This window comes from Squalius cephalus (assembly GCF_949319135.1).
Source record: "Squalius cephalus genome assembly, chromosome: 14".
Lineage (NCBI taxonomy): Eukaryota > Metazoa > Chordata > Actinopteri > Cypriniformes > Leuciscidae > Squalius > Squalius cephalus.
This window is the reverse complement of record NC_137135.1, coordinates 12,484,701-12,494,366: the sequence shown is the minus strand read 5'-3', so window position 1 is coordinate 12,494,366 and position 9,666 is coordinate 12,484,701. Positions and strand designations below refer to the sequence as shown.

At 38.5% G+C, this 9,666-nt stretch overlaps 1 long non-coding RNA gene across 1 annotated transcript; it reads right to left on the bottom strand.

Annotated features, from left to right (window-relative positions):
• Nucleotides 1-4,424: 4,424 nt before the first annotated feature.
• LOC307171436 lies at nt 4,425-5,145 on the bottom strand. The gene is made up of 3 exons (XR_013823551.1): nt 5,076-5,145; nt 4,662-4,886; nt 4,425-4,547 (listed from the first exon to the last, which is right to left on the bottom strand). It is a non-coding gene; the product is annotated as an uncharacterized lncRNA (long non-coding RNA).
• Between the last annotated feature and the right edge of the window lie 4,521 nt (nt 5,146-9,666).

Sequence of the window (9,666 nt, the reverse complement as noted above, 5' to 3'; positions counted from 1 at the left end):
AGAAGGAGAGGCCGTAATGTGATCGGCCATCGGGCCATTGTTGGTGTTCCTGGGCAGTACGGAGACATGATGCTGTGGCTGAGTAATGCACTTATTTGTATATTTTTGTACTTTATTTGTACATGGGCTTACTGTACACAAATGGCAAACGCATAAGATTTCTGTTTATTTTTACAAGTGCTACGTGTAAATGCACAAGATTTCTGTTTTGTCTTTTTGTACAAGTGCTAAATGCACAGGTTTTTTTTTTGTTTTGCAACATGCATTTAGCCTACAGTGAACAAACATTTATTTCTCCAGCTTCATGTCCTGAGCATTGTGTTTTCTATTTTTCTACATAGTGTTTAGTGACTGTTCAGTAGTGTTTTTAATTTTGATTGACTCGGGGCACGATTTGACAACGTAGTTCAGTTTTGAGCACAGATTGAACTGTTTTGAGGTGAAAGTTTGGTTTTGCAAGAAGAGTCTGAGGTTTTGTGAATGTAGCTCGAAAATTGGGTTTTGTGTTCACAGTTTAGAGAAAAGGAGAGCAGCTTTCAAGAAATGTGTCTTAGCAATCGAGAAAAACTGTAAATACAATGGCATTTGTGCATACCCGCATATCAAGCTTTTCAACTGATTTAATTGTACCCCACTAGAGATAAAGAGCCAGAGTTTTAACGCCCCTTTATTCCAACAGGCTCATTGGAAAAATGTACCTGTGGCAACATTTTTGCAAAATGAAAATATGTACCAATACATATCACTGCAGTTTCCAACAGAAATGAAAACTAGAGACCGTAAAAACAGCAAGCATTTTTAATCGTTTTCACACACAATTATAATTACGGGGCAGATTATAGAGTATTAAAAACTTATTTTCACGCGGCTCTTTGCACAATTATGTATGACCTCCAAACATTTTTTACCATAGTGTATGATTTGTAAACGAATATATTTGGCGTTTGCAACAGCTGGTACAGAATTGTACTTGTGATGTGGAGAGCTCGTATAAAAGACGAGTCACAATAAAAAAAAGTTCAAAAACAAGCTAAAGTGCATTAAGTTTTTATGTCACATTTGCTTTTGTCAACACTATCAGGTTTAGGCTTTAGTGTATGTGCACGTCATTTTAAAATGGAGCATTGAGCTTTTTAGCGCCACTCACCGGACATTTCAATTCAGAACTGCAGTAAAACGTACAGGCACCATTGTAATAAAACGTTGCCATATTCACGTTCATCTGTAAAATACAAAGCATGCTTTTAGCGCCACTTACTGGACATTTCACTTTGAAACTGTCGCGAAAAGTGCACGAAGCAACGTATTTTGCGTTTTGCAAAAAAGTTGCAACAGGTATGTTTTTCTAATGAGCCTGGGCTGGGAGACTCTATACACAAACCCAATCTTGCCTAATTACTCTCAATGGATGCTCAAAACTAACAAGAGTCAATAATTGGGTAATATGGATCACTTTCTTTGAGAATGAAGGCCTCACTTGCGCAGGAATGAGTCATGTTTCAAAGACATTCCACAACACAAACCAATATCAGCACGATTAGACAGAATTCTGAGCTCTATCTGGCTACATGTACTGTGGCCCTCACATGCCGTCCTGAGGGACAAGACTGTTTACATACAAAGTTTAACTCTACTTGTGCGCTCACAAGCGGAACTTTCTGGTCTCCAACATAGTGAATGCAAAATGAGACAGATATTTCTGTTGTTGGAGGTGGGGTGTATGTTGCAGTACGCAAGCTGTTAATTAGTAATTATTTATTTCTAGCTTTGGGAAAACAAGTGTGAAGAATAGCAGGGAAGTAATTAAGTTCTCATTTTTGAGATTGAAATGCTTCAGTGCTAGATTGTGAGAAGAACTGGTAAGTGGCTGTCTATAGGTCTAATGGGACTTGTTTTCCCGTAATCATGAGGAAAGGCAGAAAAAAAACCCCAAAAAAACAAACATGCTCTGCTGTAGAAATGATGGGAGTTAAAGCAAGATCATGGAAATGTAAAAGCAAAACAACAACAATCTTTTATGTAGAAAATATACTTTTGTAGCAATTTAATTGCACCCAGTGAATGCTCAGATTTTTTAAAAGCCGTTTTTAAAGTTATTTTTATTCGGCTGAGAAATAAATATTGCAGATGCTAGTGCATTTGTAACTTTCCATTATATCGCTCTAACTATGCACAGCTTTTATGCTTTAATGTTTCACTAATTTAATTAGTGTCCATAAATAACATCAACTGATTTAACACCAGTTTTAATGTCTTGAATCCCTTCCACCATAAAAGTAGTTCCACTAAGTGTCACTAGGCAACAATGTACTCAACAATGTGTTACGATTTCCTGATTGGTATAGGGGAGGAGAGCAACAGCAAAAATGGAGTTGTTTCACAATAACCACATAGTTATCTCATGAAAGAAAAGTAGTTTTTATTTACAAAATAGACAAAAGAAAAAGCGGGGTATCGGTTTTAGAAGGGGGTATTGCCAAAACAACAAACATAATCAATGTAACTCCTTAACAACACCCGGATGATGACAGTGTAAATGACTAGTCATGTAGAGCATACGGCCCTCGCATTGAACAAAGTTTATGGGAAGCCAGAATGCGTATCCATTGACAGAAACATACATTAGTCCAACTCTGTCAGTCTTTAATTTATTTTCAACAAACCATATTATAGATGCGTATGCGTCATCAGAGTTAAGATGAACCACGGTTCAAGTGCGTGGGTCCCAGGAGAACGGAACAGTTCGATTTTTTTTTTACTGAGAACCATCACATTCCTATTAAGATCCCATGTGCAGATTATTTGACATAACTGCGAACAAAATACAAGAAAACAAAGACCTGACTTGACTTGAAATAAGCATGAACCAAAAGAGGGTACACAAACAAAGCTAAACAAGAGACAATAGTAACATGAGGGCTATTTATACACAAAGACTGTCCAGCAAAAAGAAACACGTGAACAGTCAAGGCAATAAACCAATCACAAAACAGAACAGAGAAACACATGACCTGAACAACCAATCAGAACAGGCTTGTTGTGTGACACCTTCAGTTCCACTAATGCTCACAGATCTGTTTTTTAGAACAGTAAAAGCTCTTTTCATGTAGTGGCGAGGTTATATTGTTTCATGTTTATCAAAATGTTTTTAAATAGTATATGCTTATGTTGAACTTTATTCTTGTACAAACAGACGCTGTATTTAGCAGTACATAAAGTATTAAATAGATTTGTCCATTTGTCCATTAGTCTGTGTATTTGACAAATATTTTATTTATTTCACTTCAGCTGTGGTAAAGTATGCAAACACAGTGCGAGCGTCACTACGGGAAGCAGAAAGTGTCCGACTTCACGTCTCTGTTCAGTTTCAGTTCCTGCACGCGACAACTCTCGCCACAGTAACAGCCATTCAAACATTACAAATATATATATATATATATACAGGCGTGTTATCCAAGCATTAATGGCAAGGAAAGAGCTTATACTGTGTCTGTGAGCGACAAATATGAAGTGTTTCTGGGTTTTTCTCACTCATTTCTGCTTCAAGGTCTTGATTGTGGCATTTCTTTGAGGTTTAGAATCCAGTATTTCTGTCATTCTTTTGTCTTTTATGAATTGAATAAAGAACTCCGTCTCGTATTCTGTCCAAACACACCACGCCTTCTAAGTCAGGTGACCTGTAAATGCGCAAAAACTGTTTCCATTGCAGTTTTGCGAAATATTTCTTTTTCGAATTGCCTGAAACACCCCCTCATGCGAGCTTAAAAACTTTTTTTGCGATAAATGGGAGGTTTTGCGAAATTGATGTGTTTCCATTGAGCGTATTTTCAATTCGCAATTTCAATTTGCGCAATTTGAAGGGTAATGGAAACGTGGCTACTGTTGATTTCAGCCCCTGCTTGCAGTTCTCTAAAGGCTTGTGCCTGGAAGTATTTCTCATTCTTTACTAGGGCTGTCACTTTTAAGAAAAATCAAATTCGAACGGATATCAAATATCATGCAATGTATTCAAATCTACGATGCAAATCTATCTACGTGCCCCCATCATAAAAAAAATAAAAAAATAAAATAAAAAAAAATCATAATGGAGATTCAATCACAAATTTATTAACAGTCTGACAGTCATAAACAGGACTCAGGCTATAGCCTGTCTGGATTTTTTTTTTTTTTACTTAATGTTTGAAACAGCAGGTTATCAACTTAATCTATATATGAAGTGCCACTATGCATAGCCAATCACAACATTAGGCTACATGGAAAAAAAAAAACAGAATCAGAACAGGCACAAACAATAACGTGACAACTTAAACAGCAGCAGGAGTAAGGCATAATTCATTTCTTAATATTGTTTGCAAGAAACACCAATCTATCAACTTGATCTGGATCAAGTGCGGCTCTCTTTTTATTGATGATGTTCCCCGTGTTGGAGAACACACGTTCGGAGCGCACAGACGTGTCTGGCACACACAGGTATTTGCGCGTCAGTGTTGAGAGAAGTGGGTATTTGTTGCAGCCTGTGTCTCTCCACCAATGCAGCATGTTGCTGTCTGCGGGGAGAGGAGGTTCAGTCATGTAGTTTTTAAGCTCCTGGATACCATTAGTGTTGCGTGTGGCCAAGTCGATCGATTTATACATGTCCCCGAACAAGCTTCCCATGGCACCTAAAGCCGGAGCCACGTCTTCCCTCTCTTGCGCACAGTCGCCGTCGGTCTCACTCTCAGCTTCCTTCAGCTCCTGAGATAAGCTTTCAATTACGAGGTGTTTCTGCCCAGGCGAAAGGTGAACCAAACGGCTGAACCGGGGGTCCAGAAGGGCCGCTTTATTGAGAAGCATCCATTTGGTGTTGTTTTCACTGTACCGCGGTTTGAAATTGTCGACCATCCTCGCTAAGTAATAAAAATGAATTATTTTATGATTATGATTGAATGATTGTATCTGAAACTAATTGTTTTGTTTAGCTCGTGTTATTAACTGTCATATTTTGATAGGTTATATTAATAGGCTTGGGAAATTAGGCTGTTAATGTTAAGCATTAGCCTGTGCTAAAAGGAATAAGGAAAAGAAGACACGCCTACCTTTCATTTTTTTGATAGCAGCTCTCTGTGTTGCGTCAGGAGCGTCAGTCAGCTGAGAGAGCATAACATGTTGTAGAGGGAAGACAGCGGATGCTGTAGGATAGGCATCGGTGGAGAGCCTGAGTTGCAATTTTGAATGGTTTCAGTGTGTCTTTTAGTTGTTTAACCACAGACCACTCCGAAGTGCCGAGTTCCAAGTGGGACATTTTCTTTTCAAAAATGGCCGCGGCCACGGCTGCTTGCTGTTCGGAGGCACGGCAGATCATGTCATACGTCGTGTTCCATCTCGTGGCGCAGTCATTTATCAGTCTTGCCTTTTTTAGTTCCGAGAAGCTCCTGCTTTGCCTCCAACAGGCAGCAGTCAGCAGGAGACTTTCCAAAATGAGCTGCTGTCTGTTTAACCCTCTGAGGTCTGAGCTGTTTTCTGGGCCCTGGAGGTGTTCTGACATGCTCTGACATTTCTGGTTATTTCTGTTACTTGTGACATTTTCATGGCTAAAGTCTAATTACACTGTATTCAGCACAAACTCTGCTACAATAATATATCAACAGCATGTATGTAAAAGTTTGTAGTTTTGAGATAATGACATTTATGCGTGGTTTGTGAAAATACAAAAAAAAAATTCTCACTGAAATAAGGCCATGAAACCCATACTGATTATTTATTCACAAGACTTTTGAAAATTGTATGACGTAGCCTAGAATATTTGCTGCAAAACTATGTGAAAATCACCCTGACTGCTCATTCAGAGAAGACAATATATTGATTTAAATTTTTTACGACGTGTTTTGTGTGAATAAGCCTTATGCGAGAGCTCATTAATATGTATGGCTTTTCTCACCTGAGAAAGACAAAGAACCTCCCCTAACGGCCCTATTAGGAGCTATCAGGCCCCTATCATTCTGAGCAACCTTGCACAATACTGTAAATGAGGAGATTTAAAAAAGAATGGCTTTTAGATTGTTTGGATTTATTTACACAACATAATCCAAATAGACACAACAAATGGCAAAAAAGCACTTATTGAAAGACAGAGACCTTTGTGCCATTCCTAAAAACATTGTACATACCTTTAATTTCCAAGCTGTTTGATTTTCACTTTACCATGTTCATGTTCCAGAGACTCATGTGAATGTTGAAGTCGGCAGGACTCAGTGGCATCTGGGCCCTGAAAAAAATGAACATACTGATATCAAGAGAAAGGCCTGCACGATTTTGGAAATAAATATTAGATTTTTCTGGTTAAAATTGCTTTTTAAAATTCACAAAATACACACACACACACACACACACACACACACACACACACACACACACACACACACACACACACACACACACACACAAATGTTTCCAACAATATGTAATACAATGAACACCAGGTTTGTTGTGCCTCGTAGGCATAGGCTATGCGCAGTGCTGGGTAAAATAATAATAACAATAGATAGCAGTATAAATCTTCCAAAATATTTCAGTAACAACCAAGCTAGAGAAAAATATATTGATTATCATGTTACTTCAAATGTTTCCATTCGTTATGATGATATGAAATGAGATAATAGTAAAAACATGAAGCCGCGTTTGGTGTGTTTTGTTTTTCAATTTTTCAAATGATACATTCAAAACGCGATCGCGCTGCAAAATCTGATACATTCAAACGCGATCGCTCTCAAATATAAAACATTATGGTTACCATATACATATCTACATTTGAGCAGATATCCACAAACACAGTAGGCCTAACAGTAAACACGGGTCTAAATATTATAATATTCCCCATATATCTAGCAACAGTTCAACTGCAATGTGACATTTATGCAACAATAACAAACTAATATGTAAAAATGTCTTACCTTAAATCTTTCTTGTCTCCAAATCGCGTTCTTCTTGAAAAGGAGTAAGTTACGAAGTCTCTGCTTCTTTGTTTTGAGGTGATGAGGGCGTTTACAGGTCTGCGTTTCTCCGCATGGATCATTTGCATGTCAATCGCTCGTGCACGCGTAGGCGTGTTCAAATTAAATTTAATGAGGACGCGTTTGAGAAACTGTACATGCCGCTGCTTTCGTATGGATTACTTAAAAATAGAATATTAGATTTTTATATAATTTACATACTTTAAAAATAGAGATTCCAAGCGTTGTATAGACATGCGTTTCAAGTCTGTGTGACAAACATTCGCTGAGTTACAGGTCATTTTCTGTCGCGTTTCAGAATGAGTTTCACATAGAGAGAGACGGCAGAACGCGCATCATGTTTATTTTCTTTGTTTTACGAAAAACAAAACATTTTGTTTTTATTATGAGTGTACACAAATAAAAGAAGACATTTAACAGTTTTGAATGATGTACAATACAAGTATGTAAAATCAAAATCAACAGAGTATTTTGCACTGATATTTAAAAAAAACGAGCAGATCACGCCGGCGTGATTGCCGACCTCAGGGGGTTAAGGCGAGAAAGGGCAGTATCAATAGCCCTCACCTCTAGTCCCTTGTGCACGGCTAGGTTTAACGTTTGTGCTAAACAAGGTACATGTATGAGGCCTAAATCACGTACAGCTTTCACATAATTCTGCGCATTGTCTGTGGTGACCGCTATTACTGCTTCACGGGATATATCCCAGTCGTCCAGGGTGTTGCTGATGCTCTCTGCGACATGGGCAGCTGTGTGACTTCCCCTTAGCTCTTTCGTGCAAAGAACGAAATTCACTAGGACCCATTTGTCTGAAATGAAGTGAGCTGTGATTGTCACGTAAGCATGTGTGGCCAGAGATGTCCACCTGTCTGTAGTTAGAGCGAGTTTCTTGTCCTGCAATAAGGTCTTAATGTTTTCTCGTGTGGTGTCATACAACTTTACTATGCGGGCTGACATAGTGGTGCGACATGGAATTGTGTATCGTGGCTCCAGTTCCATTATGAGGTCCTGAAACCCGCCTCCCGAAAGTCTCATATCCCTGCAAATAAACCTTGCCATCTTATCGGTGATGGCCTTTACCCGTGCATCTGGCAAGGTGCCGACCGGTTGTGCATGAAAGTATGCAGTCATACGATGTTGGACGCCCGATGCTCTGGCCGTCTGCTGTGTCTCTGACTCTGCTGCCTCCTTTGGATGGTAACTCGACAGGTGAGCGTGAAGATTGGATGTGGATGATGTGTAAGTAAACCGTTTTTTTGCAAAATCGGCAAACTACTTTATCTTTTACGATTATTTTACCGTATACGGTGTAGAACCCAAAATGTTTCAGACACTACTTTTAAGATGCGTTGGGGTTGTAATTGTCCGCTCAGACTGGCCATTCTGTGCGTTGTCTTCCATTTTCAAAACAAGGTAGCTCGCTATTGGTATTATTTGCTTGATTTGGTCATGGGCCTACACTACAATACAATAGAGCGCCCTCTACTGGATGAGATGGCAAACAATAAAATAAAAAACAAACGGTCTAATCATAGACTGTAACAAATGCGCTACACATGGCACTTTAAAAACCGGATAGTTTATTTATAGTTCGATTACGGATATTTCACATCATGTTCGAATGCATATTTGAATATCAAATAAAGAGTGACAGCCCTATTCTCTACCCATAAACCTGGCTGTCTTTGCACCCACTACGATCCTTCCTCCTTATAAATTCCTAACTTCATCACTGAAGCACTAAATTACTCAACTTGATCATATAGCCTAACTAAATGATACATGAAAAACAGGCGAAAGCCAAAGAACTGACTCTGTCTGCTCCTTCCACAAGCTTGAATTAGCAATGAAAGTCTGTTGGCTAGTCTGAAGATTATGCAATACCACAGCCTTGTCTGACATGACTTAAGCACCTAACAGCAATTCTTGCGAAGCATACCTGATTATTACTAATACTGAAATGCACACAACTTGTTTTCCATGGAAAGAATAATTTGCGTAATGTTTTGCTATGTTGAAATAATAAAGTCGATGACCAGTAAAACCCTCATGTCGATGACCAGTAAAACTGTTAAACTGCTATTTATAAATATTATGCCTAAAAATATTGCATAATATTAATCCAGTTACTTACCATTCCACTTGGAAGAATCTGTCACACGTTTTATGCTGGAAAAGTTACATCACCATCTACAGTCGGAAATGGGAAATGCATCCCATCTGACCAGAAGTAGGGATAAAACGTATTCCTAAAGTAAAAATGAAAGGGGGATATCAAAGAAGAGGGAGGAAAATCCCCTCATCTGCCCTGACTAATCGCACCCTGGCTGAGAATAAAAATTATAGCAAAACTTAATAGCGGTGGTTCATTCATTGTTTTACGTCATTCATTCATTCACACAAAACGGTTGAGTAAATTATTCAAAAAATTCTTTATAAAGACAGATCACTTGTTTAATGAATCAGTGTTTTTGAATGAATCGGTTGAATAAATGAATCAATGACTCACTCTTGAAAACAGTCATGGGGAAGGGATTTGTGAATGGTGGTGAAGCGACGCAACTGGCGCCATGGTCACATGACAATGATGGCGGATGTTGTATCTCCGAATTTTTTCATACTACACACATTCATACTATATAGATTCTACTTTGGTAACACTTTACTTTGATGGCAC